This window comes from Pogona vitticeps, chromosome 4 (genome assembly GCF_051106095.1).
Source record: "Pogona vitticeps strain Pit_001003342236 chromosome 4, PviZW2.1, whole genome shotgun sequence".
NCBI lineage: Eukaryota > Metazoa > Chordata > Lepidosauria > Squamata > Agamidae > Pogona > Pogona vitticeps.
In genome coordinates, this window is record NC_135786.1 from 188582712 (window position 1) to 188597500 (window position 14789).

Sequence of the window (14789 nt, forward strand, 5' to 3'; positions counted from 1 at the left end):
GGCTGCATTTGAGGGCAATGTGAGACAAAATGGCCCATTCTATTGGATCAGCTGGGATCAAGGGTTCTTCCACTATCCATAAATGTTCTTCTTTAGTGTCCTTTCCATTGTATCACAAAACATTTACATGGCTCTAAGTCCTCTGAGATTTCTGCAGGTGGATGGAGTGTAACTGGAGATCATGTGGTGAAACTACTGATATTTCTTAAGCCTTGCTAGCTTGCTGCAGCCAGGGGTGGGGGTGGGATGTTCCTTTCATTTCTTTCAGGTAGTCTTCATACTATTCTTACCATTGTGCTCAGCAGGACAAAATTAATTGCACTACAAATCAACTACACTAGGAATATCTTTTTTCCATGGGAGAGCATTCCATCTCTTGAGTCCCCGTGGCCTAAAGTGATAGAGCCCAAACATAAGCTTACTAGGCCAAAGGCTACAAAATGATAAGCCCTATATTTAGGGTGAGATGTCAGGCTAAGGGGGAAATATATTCCTGTGATAAAACAGGTCTGGTATACCCAAGGTTTGTTGTAGGTGACCACAAATCAGCTTATACTGAAGGACACATGTTTTTCATTGTGGGGGGGGGGACAATGAGAAAGAAGGACTTCTTTGGGTTTCCTTGACTGTCTTTTACCTCCTCTGACCTGTGATAACCTTTTTTGAATCTAGAATATTATTTCTAGAGTTGCTGATACCACTTCCTTTCCTTCTCATGTCTGTTTCTTGACCCTCTCTGGCCGAGGACAGAAGACACATCTTGCCGTTGTTTCTCACAGGTGAGCGTGCAGTCATGGCTCCCTGAACCTCAGTTTTAGTAGCTAGAATTTGGATTCCTATTATCTATTCTATCTCAATATTTTCTCTAGTAGATATTAGATTACTTGTTTCCTTAGAATAAGGGATGTGAATGTGATTTGTTTCCAAACTGGGAAGCATGCTCTGCTTACCATTCTGATATTCAGGGGCTGAATACACTAGTCAATTCAGCTGCTGTTTGCTGCTATTTGCTCTGCTAACAAGATCTTCTTCTAGAGGCATACAAGGTAAACAAAGGGGCTCGGGAACTTCTGGGTCCTTGTGTGTCCCCAAATGCCACATTTACCCCATATCTTTCTCAGAACTCTACTGATGGGACATCTGTTTCCATCGAGTTTTCTGCAGGTGTACGAGGTGTCTAGAGTATCTTAAATACCACCTTCTCTGCTGGCAGAGTGGCTGCTGGATGGCTTTAAGATTTCATCTGAAATCACTTATTTTTTGATTCTTCCCCCATATCCTTTCTCCCCTTTAATATTGTATATATTCCATTGCAAGTCTATGGTGATGAGCTATTTTTTTATAAAGCTTTGTACAGTGCCCAGAAAACTTTACTTAATCTTCATCATCATTTTTATTCCTCCTTCATTACCATCATTATCATGATTTTTTAAAAAAAAAATACAAATTCTGTCCTGCATTTTTAACCTCAGAGATCATGCCATGAACAACACATTGTGGTCTTTTTAACAAAGAGTTTAATGGAGCATGACTATTAAGGCTATGTGATCTCTGCACGAGTAAAGTCACAATGGATGCACTTATTTAAGTTGGTAAAAAGTGGCCCATGATATGGAAGCAGCCTGTATCTCTGATAACAGAGATGAATCAAGGAACATCTCAGACTGCAAAAATGTTCCTGCAGGGGAAGTGCAAGTTTGTCATGACTATATAAACACCACTAATCCAGACAGATGAGCCACCTACCAACAGCACCACCATCCTGACTGAACTGTTGTTTATCGGTCCTTGTCTAGTCTGAAAAGGAATCTTGTGTTTCCATTTAATGCAATGGGGCAGGGGGAGCGAATTTTCTACACCAGGGCAGGGAGAAGCTGACACAAAGTGATTTGTTTTCTTTGAAAAAGAAAAATCTGTCCACCTTTGTTGCCTTTACATCATCCAATGGCAGACATCTCTTTGAAGTGCAAGAATTCCCATTTAAAATTTTTTAAATCCTTTGGGGGACTGGAAGGAACCATCTTGTCTTATATCAACAACCAAGCCTACCTTAATGAGCAATAACAAGGGTATGCCAGTGATCTAGCTGAAATGTTAGCACTGACAAACACAAAGCAAGTTAATCAATGTCTTTTATTGGGACTCGGTTGCTGGACTCTCAGGTAGCCTGATGTTCAGGGTGGGGTGGGGGGGGCAGAGAGACTTCACTAACTGTGTGTCCCAGCAAGATGTAAACTGATACTTCAACATGGTTGTTGTGGATTTTTCAGGCTCTTTGGCCATATTCTGAAGGTTGTTCTTCCTGACGTTTCGCCAGTCTCTGTGGCTGGCATCTTCAGAGGACTGGAGTAGGAACTCTGTCCATGCTCTGTTGCTGTTTGTTGGATAGTAGAGTATTTATAGCTGTGGAAACAGCTTTTGTCCTTTTCAGGAGATAGGATGATGATGGTGATTAGCGTGTTTTTGTTGTGGATGCAGATTTCTAGGAACAGTGTCATTCAAGTTATTCCAGTATGTAACAAAGACCAACAAAAGACATATAACACTTAGGTTTGCATGAGAAAACAGAAAGGGTCTTGTGGCAGTACAAAGATGAACAAGTTTTATATATTGCATATTCTTAATGGACTATAGCCCACCTCAGCACATGCAAATGAACTGCAGTCCACAAAAGCACATGTGAAATAAAATATGTTAGTTTTTAAGGTTCCACAAGACTCTGCCTGGCTCTTGCTGCAACAAAATAACATAGCTGCCTCTCCTCACAACTTTTTCTTGAGAGGACCAGAGATATTCAAGCTTAAAGAAACTATTTTCTGATCAGTTTGATGTTTAACATGTATATAATGCACACCCAATGGAATGATTAGTTGGTTTTTAGTTGAAAGTTACTTTTGTTGCCTTTGTTCTTGGTTCCTATTACTAAAATGTTTTTATATATATATAAGGTGTGTTGGCATAAGGTGGTCAGTCGGTCACACAGGCGGGTAGTGTGGATTATATATATATATATCACCAAGTCCCGATGTTCTGAGTAAATTTTTTTTTTTAAAAAAAGATATTCCAAATCAGACTTTAACTGTCCTTAATTGGCAAGGTTCACAAATGGACTAGCATTTCTGCCAAACTCTCTGAAGAGGGCATGCCAAAAAAGTGAAATGATATTCAGTAATTCTAAGTACATCTGTGAGTATAATTACGTAATCTCATAATCACCAGTATGGTGCCTAAGCACTCAGGAGAGTTTTGTGCATCCTGTGGGATCAGAACTTTGGAAAGTAACCATGCTGTCTGGGTCATTGTCCCCTTACCCTGGAATAAAACACAAGACAACTGTTATGGAATAAAACATGGGCCACAAATTATTTAAATTCAATATTTATCCTCAAAGAAAAAAAGGGGGGTCCTGCAGTAGTGCGGAATGAGGTTCTGCAGGGGGGTCTCAACGGACCTCTACCAAACTGAGTCTCGAGCCCCAAGATCTTGTAGTCGTGAGCGAGAACCCAGCCGGCCCAAATTTGACCACCCCCAGACCTCCAGTCCTCTCCTTCTTGTTGAATGTTGGTCCCAGAGTGGCCCCAGAGGATCTGCTCCCCCAAGCTCTATAATCGCACAATCCACAGCACTGGGAGATCAGATGAGCTACACCTTACTTGTGTTTGTGAGGGGACTCACCAAAACCTGTTTTATCCACACTACCCGCCTGTGTGACCGACTGACCACCTTATGCCAACACACTTTAGCCAGTGTGAGATAGGTGAAAAATCCCTGCTTCCAAAGGCCAATCAGGTTGTGGGTCAAAAATTCCTATCTGGCCCCATATAGGCAACCAGTGGGACTCACACTAGCAATCAGGGTGGCGGGTGGGCTGTTGAAGAGGAAGAGGCCCGAGATAAGAGGAGCTCTTCTTTAAATATGCTCTCCCCCCCCCCCCCGGTTTCTGATTGCCTCAGTGAGACCCGGATGTCTCGCACTATCTCGGGCATGGGATAATGGTGGCCCACGCTGATGAATTAATCAGCAGTGTATTGGGCATTCTGAATTATAGTCCAACACAGCACAATTCCCAAACTTTGCATAGGGTTCATGGGATATAGAATTTATGGCATTCTTCTTTGTCTCCAATGGATTTGAACAAATGGAAGGTGACAAGATGGAGGAGAAAATGGACTAGGAGAAGTGGGTTGGTTGTCTTCTTATCCTGAGCTGTGGAACAGTCAGGTCGGTGTCTTCGTGTTGTGACTGGTCAACCACAAGGAAATGCACATACAAGCCAATACATAGATAGCAAAAAGCAGTTAGCTGAGCAGAAAACTTGTGGGAATTTGTTATTTTGGCTGACAAGACGATTTTTTTAAAAAGACAAATAATGTGTAGAAGGTCATCGGTAGATACTTGGAAGAAGAACACAGCAATTCCTGGCATTGATGAAAGTTTATTTATAAACTTATCAGAACACGTTGTTATTCTGAGAATATGGCTGGAAGCTGTTGATTACTCTGTCACGTGCATAATAAATCGTTTTAATCAGTCAACCAATAGCTCAGGATTGCCTGTTGAGACAGTATGACAGACACACACCCATTTACAAAGTAGCAGGAACAAATGTGGGTGCATTTTTTGTGCTTTGGTATAAAGTCATCAAAGGATCACCCAATTAAAAACAATTTGGAATCTAAATACAACCTTAATACCTAATCACATGAAAAGATTAAAGGGAGGTATGGTGTTTCTTAAAGAGTTACTTCTTATTTCCCCCCATTCTGCTATCTGTTTACATTTGAGATATCTCCATTTCAGGCTGTGTATTCCAGAAGAAGTAAAGTGAAATTGAAATCCTCTGATTTATAAGACTAAACTGAGTTGAAGATAATGTAGTGGTTAGAAGTGATTTAAACAGGAGAACTCAGAGTCATAGGTTTTGTTAGCTGTGCTCAAATAGATGTGCCCCAGTTCACTTAAAAATAAAAAAATATTGTAGCCTAACTGGTTGAAGACCATGATTTTAATATCAATAATATGACTGTATTGCATCACAAGAGGTAGTTTTAATTGCTTGGGCATACAGCCCCTTCTGCTTACCCAGCTTCATAAATCTCACTGGAAAATGAGGATTTGTGCCATTGGTTTTCCATTCCAAACAGCTCTTGATGCGAAAAGCTGGTTAACCAAACAAAAGTTGAAGTGTTCTTCTGAACAGAACTAAACTTGAACTCAGTGTAAGGAAGGGTCTATTGTTTTGTTTGCTATTTTTTTTAAATAGGGTTTTGCTGTGAAATAAAGTTAAAACCATATACAACAAAAAAGAACACCAAAGAACAAAATATACAGCAAGATCAGTAAACAGCAAAAAAGAAAAATCACTGGTTATAGTTTTAATATATCAGGGGCAAACTTGTGAGACGCTTAGAGTTTACTAAAGAGAAACTAGCTACAGAAAGAAAGTCATGTTTCTAAATCACACTAAAAATGCATATGAATCTTCAGCTGAAATGTCATCAGAAATTTGAAGGACTTCCAGATGGGAGACTAACAGAAACCAAAGTTGCCATACTATTTAAAAAAAATCATTCCTCCTTACACTTTCTCCATAATCACACATGCTGTGTTATTAGTTCTGAATCTGTCGGCTCAGAATGAAGGCAGAAGCTTTTGTTATACCAGTTGATAGGAAAGGGAATACTGTATCAGAATGGCATTTTGTTCTTGCTCCCTTTTCATGTCATCCAAATTTCTCCAGCATTGGTCATCCTTGTTTTTATTTTTAACTCCTCTGTCTTCTTTGCCATCCACATGCAGCCTGTTGTGACCGGTGATTTGTTTTTCTAAACTTATCAAAAAAATAAAACCAATCCCTCCCCAACAAAAAAAAAATTAATCCCCCCCCCCCAACTGCAAACAACACATCCCTCCATATTCTGGTTACATGCATCAGGCTCTGTAAAAACAATATCTCCTTGGGCTATGGAAACTGATAGTGTATGGGCTGCTTTCATGTTTTTATTCATGACAAGATGTCATGATGACTGTCCATTAAACTATATGCACTGACCTTATTCAAGTCATCCTCAGTCAGAAAGGGTGGCTGGAAAAGGGACAAGGTAGTTCCAATGAAAGGAATCAATCTGCATGCTGAAAGGTTTTCCTCAAAGAAAGGATGTTTACCTAGACCCTATAAAGTGGGAATGTCCTTTGAAATGATAACAAAGATGCTTGGCAGTATCATTGTTCAAAAGGTCTCTTTGAAGTACCTCAAATGCAATCATGCAAAGCAGAAGGGAGTCAAAAGCATGTGTATTAGCAAAAATAAAATGAGTTTTAAGGATGATGCCATCTGTTAGGATGCTAATGCAGACACTTGGTTGTAAATAGGGAAATGAAGTATATTGGAACTTCAGGAAGAGGTGGAAAACACAATACTCTGAAATGTTATTCTGTGCCTCAGTTAAGACATTTACGTCAGTCAGTGTCTGCTTTCTTTTCAGCCAGAAAGCCATGAATCACTTCAACTAGAAGAGTAGAATCAACAGTATATTGTTTCCATTTGATATTTCTTAGGGCATGTGAGCCTGCTGCTTCTTATGCTTCTGACTCAGTGAAACATCTTGGAACTGGCAGCATGAAGAACACTTCTGAGAAGGGCAGGTTCTGCTTCCCCAACCTTAGGAAACACCTGTCCTTCAAATGGGAAAAACCCAATTGAGTAGGTGGTTACGACTGTTCGTCTTTAAAATACCTTGTTGGCAGATGTAGAGGTGGGAAAGAAAAGTTAAAAAGACAAAATATATACCAATTTAAAGACAAGCAGATTTATTTCAGTGTGAGCTTTCAAGAAGTTTTTCAAGTGGATTTTGATCCCTGAAAGCCCACAATGAAATAAATCTCTATGCCTGGAAAGCACTACAATATTTTTCCTCTTTCCCTCTGCCCTCTTTACTTTCACCAACATTCTGAGACAGACTAGCATGGTTACTTCCTCAGAAAACCTGGTATCCCTACAATGCATATGTACTCGTGGCATATACTTTCTGCTTGTCCATGGCAGAGACAGCAGTTGGCATGAAAGACAACATTCTAGTTTACTGTAACTAAGCTGTGTGGATGTGCCATTTCATTTAGAAGCAGCCAGAAATTAGCCCTAGTCTGAAAAAGCAACACACTAACCAGCTTTGCAGTCATTATTTTTGATTACTCATTGTCATTTATATCTTTTCTTCCAAGCTGGTATACATGGCTCTCCTCCATTTTATCTTCACAACAGGCCTGAAACGTAGTCAGGCTGAGAGAGGGTGCCTGGCCCAAGATCATGCACACATTTCATGGTTCAGCAGGGACCCAGATGTTCTTGGACTACAGCTCCCAGAAATCCTGGCCAGCAAAGCTAGTAGTGATGGCTTCTGGGACTTTTAGTTCAATAAAATCTGACAACCTGGGGTTGGGAACACTGGATTACAACATCCATTTTCCAACTTCTGTTCCCAAGCTTTGAGTATTATGTCTCTCTGGCTCTAGTCTGTTGAGTATAAAAGATATTTTCAGATTCAGAAGACATCAAGATAAAACTTGGTACTTAATACATCTTGCCTTTCTACCTTTTGTATTCCTTTATAGATGCATCCTTTATATTGTGCAAGTCTTTGATTGTTGGATTAGGTATTGCTTTGCCACAGAGTTCTTTCATGGAAAAATGCATGTATGGTCATAGTTCTAAAAGATACATAAAATATAATAGATACATGAATGACATTGGATACCCTCCTCTTCCCCAAATTCCTGGAACATGAAATGAGCTTTATACCCATTACACAGGTTAACAATTATTTCAAACAGTCCTATTCACAAATCCTAGTGTTGCCGTTTTTGCTCCAGCCAGCTCCAAAAGTATTGAATAATGAACTCACAAAATTTTGTGAGCTGAAGAAGAGACCTCTGAGACTTCCTTTTTTTAGGAGTGCTTGACTTACCCATTTCTGTTATTCTTGTTTTTCCCCACTTCATAGTGACCGCTAAGGATGAACAGAAACTGAAGTCATTGTTCTAGTACATCATTAATTTCTTATCTAAGTGGAAGTGAGCTAAATTCAACTGTCATCGGTTGGTTAATCATTCTGCAGCTCAATTACCTATCATGCTCAAGTAGTTTCAGTGGAAATTTAGTAATATCCTTAGATAATCTTCAGGGAAAGTCCCATAATATTATATTACTCCCATGACATGAAAATATTAATTTTACCCAGGAATTGTACGAAGCTTGTTTTTCTGCTACACTGTATAGAGAGACCACTAGAGCAGAAATTGTACGAGTAAAAGGCTCAGCCATTTTTGTAGCGATCAACATTCAATGCAGTGCACATGGTTTCTCTTCCATATATTTATCTCCAAAGCAAGCTTGTGAGGCAAGCTATGTTGAGAGATCATGAGAGGTTGAAAGACATCCAGAGACATTCATGACTGAATGAAGATGTCCAAAAGAGGATCACAGAGCAACCTTGGGCCAGACCCTATCCCCCAACCTGACCTGCTTCACAGGATTGTTGTGAGGATAAAAAAAGGAGGATGAACTATAGTCACAAAGAGTGCAGAACCATAGCCCTCCAAATGTTGTTGATTGCAATCCTTATCAACTTAAATCACCAATGGTAAATGTGACTTATACTTCAGCAACATATGTAGGGGCACATCCAGCTCCTTCATCCTGAGGTCCTTGGAGGGAGACTGGGCTATAAATGTAGGTGATCAGTTGCTTGTTTTGCTACTCACTGTGATAGAGCTACTACTAGCAAAGAACTGAACTGCCATAGTTTTGAAAATATGCATCTGGTTGTTACACACTGGGACTGACAAATGCGGTGGCTAAATCAGTGTCTGCACTAAGAAAAGACACAGGACCATCCACACTCTAAAAGAGGACAGGCAAAGTGCAAACTTTGGCCCACAGGCAGCCTTCTAGGTTCTCTCCCACTATTGTTTCCAGCTGCCCTGATATCTCAACAACAAAAACAACAGGTCTAAAACATGACACAATTGCCCAATGGATCATATTGACATTGCTTCCATGAACCCAGAAGATACAAGTGGTCTTTTTAAGTTTTAGAAATGGGAACTACAGTATGTATTTGGAGGGGAGGTGCAGGGCAAGTGAATCCCTCTCAAAGTTGCCCACCTCTGTCCAAGGGGGAAAGTATACAAAGGTTTGGGGAAACTGAGGAGATGGTGCAAAATGAAACCAGGGGAATGTGAACATCACTGGGGTAGGGTTAACATGGCTCCATTTCCCCTTCCTTCATCCTTTGCCTGTTCATGCAAATCACCAGGGAAGGTGTCTTGTTCTTCAAACTGGAATCTGCAGATGTCACCCAGGTAAGCACAATGCACATGGTGAGGGTTTTGTTCAGTCCACTTTTGGAAATGAGATGACATGATTTCAATCTTCTAAATGAATGTGCATATCAGAAAACAGTTATCTTCCCAAATTTTGCAAAAATGTTTTTGGCTTTTAGAGCATGCCAAAAGGTGTATTTCATTATAAGATCATATAAAAATGGGCATCTTATGATTAAAAGTGTTGTAAAAGTATATTTTATTATTAGATATCTATTGAATGCACATAAATGTGCTGATTTATTGTTTTCAACTCCCTTTCCCTTACTCATTATTGTGGAAATAGGCCAGAACAGACTTATGAATTGGCACATGCAAAACAGATGTGGCCTGAGAAAAGCCAAATCTCTCCATCCCTAGGGTGCAATTATGCCAATCCGTTGCCATTAAAATAAGTTAAAAATATCCAGGTCTGAGGAGTTATATCCAATGGCTAGTTCCTATTAAAGTAGACCCGCTGAATGAATGACACTTGATAAATCAACATTTTTTATAAGTCCCATTGATCTAATGGATTTCTTTTTTCTGGGACAGTCCACCATAACAAGCTCTCTCCTGTCTTTCTGGCTTTGTAATTATTCTCACTAGGAAACATGACTTATCAAGTTATAGTACTCAGCATATGTACTGGGCGAATAGATTGGTGCACAACCTACTCCGTTCTCTTTGGACACACTATGACATAATCTTTGTCTGGGCTCCTGCCAGTATGGGTGTGGAGCTCCATGAAAAAAAAAAGCATTCCCACCAATGGCAAAAAAGCAAATACCTGTAACTGACAGCACCATCAACATTTATTATTTATATTTATTATTTTATTTTATTTGTTCGATTTATATCCCGCCCATCTGGTATATTCTCCATTAATTCTAGCAGGATTATTATGCACATCCAGAGTTGAGAACACAATAAGAAGGAGAGGAAGGGATAGCTGTTATGAACTGTGGGAGTGACACCACTGTGCTAACAAGAATATAGAAACCAAAGTGAGGAGGGAGATGGAGAAAGACAGAACTTTGCACCCTAAAGCATACCACTCAAAATCCATGCAGAGATGCAGGCATTCATCTGCACACCCAGTATCTAACTAAAGAAGGGAAAGGAAGAGGAAAAATCAAGACCACAAAGCCCAAGTAATATGCTTCACTGACAGAAGCGCCTCACTTTATATTGCAATTTTGTTTTTTTTAATGCAGAGAGCAAGTGGTATTGCCTAGTATTCTCTCTGGAAGACCTTCATTGACTGGAATTTGCAGGAGACATTCTGGGCTTCACTGGGTAGATGAAGCTGTCTTTCTCCTCATTTGGCACCAGCTCAGTGTCTTCTGTATAAAATATTTACACCTCCTATTCCTCTTGTCCCACATTTAGTTGCATAATAATGCATAATATATTTTATATTTTAATATTTTACATACTTGAAATACTGGATTTCATGTGAGGGATCTGTGAGGGCTGCTAGTTCACCTCTAAGTGTTCCTGAGCTCGCTCTTCTCTGTGGTCACCTCAGAAAAGCACAAACAGACGTGATTCAGTCAGCGTGTAAACATTTGTCAGCAGACAGCTCACATCCCTATATAGTACAAACTTACCGTATTTTGAAAGGTTTCTTAATGCAGTTTACCTTTCAAACATGGGCACTTTCCCAACCTCAGTTCCAATTTCCTTTCTTTCGCCTCATGATCTTTACAGCTCTGTGCCCTGCCCCCTATAATGAGTGTCTCAAGAAACCAACTGACTTTAGAAGCTTCTCAAGGGTCTCCTGATTAACAAATGGATAACTGGAATGAAATCTGTTAGATCTTGTCTTACAGCTCTTACAGGATTTCACATCTCTCCACAAGCATCAATTAAACTTCTAACATCTTGCCTGTAAGAGAATTATACCCATTAAAAAAATGTACAAATGATGTCAGATGTGGTTGAGAGACTTCGCTAGGTTCCAGCTTTTATTTTTTCCTTCTCTGCCCTTGATGGAACTTCACAGAGTAAGGAAGTTCATTCCAAAATTCTAGTTACTATCCGATGCCATTTATTTAGGGGTTTATATAAAAGTGCAGGGCTTGCAGAAAGAGTAGGTGATTTAGAATGCTTCTCTACAACACAGAGCAGTTTGTTAGCACGTTAACTTACTTGGTTCCATCCTAGAGAATGCTGGGATTTGTAGTTTTAGATACTTAGGATTCTCTATTAGAAAGCAGTTGTGCAGTCAAGGTTGGGGTCCCTTGAACTGCAAGCACAATTCCCACGTATCTCATCAAACTACAAATTCCAGAATTCTGTAGCATAGAACTATGGCAATTAGTGTTATATCAAACTACTGTAACAGTAAGTTTCAGAGTTTTAGAGCAAGTTTTAGAGCTCTACAGGGACACTGCCATTCAATTTCTATATTATTTTATTTATTAATTAATTTATCTCCAGAATTTAGAGATTCAGCCAAAACATTTAAGGGAGGTTACTGCTTAAAGCATTAAAGCAACCCCCTCCGAAACTTACAAAGACTAAATAAGAACTACTGGATGGCTCAGTGTTTTAGGTATCTGGCTGCAGAGCCAGACATTGGGAGTTCAATTGTGCCTCCTTGACAAGGGCTGGACTTGATGATCCATAGGGTCCCTTCCAGTCCTGCAGTTCTAAGGTTATTACTACTATTAAAACAAGAACATTGTCCAGGACTATTGCCACAGCACAGTTGTATTACAACAGAAGCAGTGCATGGTAAGGTACTCTGGTGTGGAACATTCATCCTGTTTCCAGCTTCTATAAAGATTTCAGTCAAGCCCAGAGGGGACAAGGAAACTTGCAGATGGGTGTGTTGGCCAACGATGGCATCATCCCTGCTTGTCAGAAACCCCATGGATTTTAATTGCATTTGTTTTATCTAATTTGCACCACTGATCAGATCTGATGCTTGGTTTGGTCACATACAGGAGCTTCTATAAGTCCGGCCGCCCCCTCAGGAATGCATAGCAGAAAAAGCAGAGCTCAAAGGAGAGAGGCTGAGAGATAGAGCCAGGAAGATGAGCACAGCGTCAAGGGTAGGGCTACTAATGTGTCACCCTTTCTTTTAATCATGTGGAGCTCCTTCTTATGAATTACTGATTGAGAAACCACTCCCAAAGCCCAAGTTGTTATTCTTGGAAGATCCTGTCCATCACAATTCTCAGTCCTTTATATACACTTATGTGCATATAATGCAATTGTGTAATTACGTTTTTTTCTATTTTTCCTTGAGGTAAATTTGAAGGAAATGGATATGTTTAGCCTGCAGAAAGGATTATTATGAGGTGAGTTGATAGTCATCGTTAAATATTTGCTAAACTGTCAAGTAGGTGATGGAACAAATTTGTTTCCTGTTGCTTGAGATGAAAGAAGGACTGAACCCAATACATTCAAGATTACAAGAAAAATATGCAATTACAAGAAGGGTTTAGGTGAACCATTAGAAATGTCCTGATTCTGAACTATTTTCAGCTTGAAACAATGTTCAATTAATTTAACAAGTGTTGGCTTCCATCTTATCTTATACTGTTTGTGTATGTACCCTTTCCCATTATTATGCAATTTTTTTCCACATACCCCTAAATGTCCTGGTTCAAATACCTGTGAGTATGTGTACCCAAGGTTGGGAATCACTGCCCTATGGTGATGATGTGAGAAGTGGCAGCAGAAAATTGCCCCTGATCAAAGCCTTCCTTGGGGATTTTGGGGTGCAGGTTACTTCATCGCATTGTGTACAAGTTGTGTGCAACTCAAAATCATCTTTAGTCAGAACAAATTGTCTTTAATGAGCAGGGATTTGTTGCTGCTGCTGTCATCACCATTGTGCAAGTGAAGTTGTGAAACAGGATTTCAGCCACTATTTTATGATTACAGGAACTAATCAACTTAGAGTGTGTGTATTTGATTGTGTTTTATACAGTCAAGATGCTATCTTCCTTAGAAACGTTACTATTGGTAGGAAATATCATCTGCCTCGTGATATAGGTGGCCAGGTTTTACCAAGAGATGATGGGTTGTCTCTTGATTTCAAGTGTGGCCAGCTACATTGTCTCAAACTGTACAGAAAAGGTTCTTCGTAAAATCTGGTATTATCTGTTGCTATCTGATCATTTAAATTTGTGCAGATGAAAATGTTGTGGTAACAGAGAGATGAAAAACTGTTGTGCACAGCTATAATCTTTTGGTCATCTCTAGGAATCCATACTTTTTCTTTATGGTGCATCTCAACCGCATCCTAAATAGTTGAAAGCACCGCGATTCACACAATGGCATTGTTCAAATGAGAGGTTTACCATTGATTGACAAAAATGCATACATTTTTGACCCCTCAGGTGGCACTGCTGCCTGATGTATCAGATCCTGTCTCAAGGTTTAGGATATATGTTACCAAGAGAAAGCCTCTCATTTAAATAATACCATTATATAAATTATGGTGCCTCCAACCACACAGCATGAACATTCTCCTCCAGCTGTGTTTATATATGATTCCCACTAATTACAGCTGTTTTTTATACTTAGCATCACTGATGATCTTCTTTCCATTATGCCGGCTTCATGCTAATACAGTGGTCTGTTCGACAGTTGCCTGGTTACTTAGGCCATCCAGTTTTTATGTGCAGCTTGTTGTTGTTTTCGAAGCTTGATATTTTGGTATTTTTGGTATTTTTGATATTTTTCTTGTTCATGCTTATTATTTTAAAATATGCTTTCATCACATCATTTGTATAATCTTTAAAATGTAACATGTGTTTAAAAGATAAAATGGTAAATTGATTTAAAAGTATGGAAACTGGTATATCCATTTTACAACAATAGTATGCATTCTTCAGTCTCAAGAGACTATGGGAAAGTGCTCTGAACAGAGGTCTTGGAACAGCATCTAGTGTGGCTGAGAAGGCCAATTCGAGAGTGGCAATCCCTTCTACACTGAAGGCAAATACAATCCGTTCCCTGTCCAGCTCCCTGATTTTGCTGCTTTCCGGACTGCCTCTTTGGCTCGGCCTGCTGTACAAGTGTCTCTTCAAATTGGGAGAGGTCATGCTGTACTATCTGCCTCCAGGCTGAACACTTCAGATGTCAAGGTTTCCCATCTGTTGAAGTCCATTCCTAAGGCCTTCGGATCCTGCTTGCAGATATTCTTGTATCACAGCTGTGGTTTCCCTCTGGGGTGCTTTCCCTGCACTAATTCTTTTGGAATCTGACCGTCAGCCATTTTCACAACAGTATGCTGCAGTGATTCCCAGTCTTCCCTCAGATATTTTGGATTTCAGCTCTCAGAATTCTTGACCAATTACCATGCTTGATGGGGCTTCTGGGAGCTGCTGTTCAAAGCATCTGGAGAACCAATGGATGTGAGACACTGGATAACTGCGTTGTAAAATCTTGGAAATTGCAGTATAGAT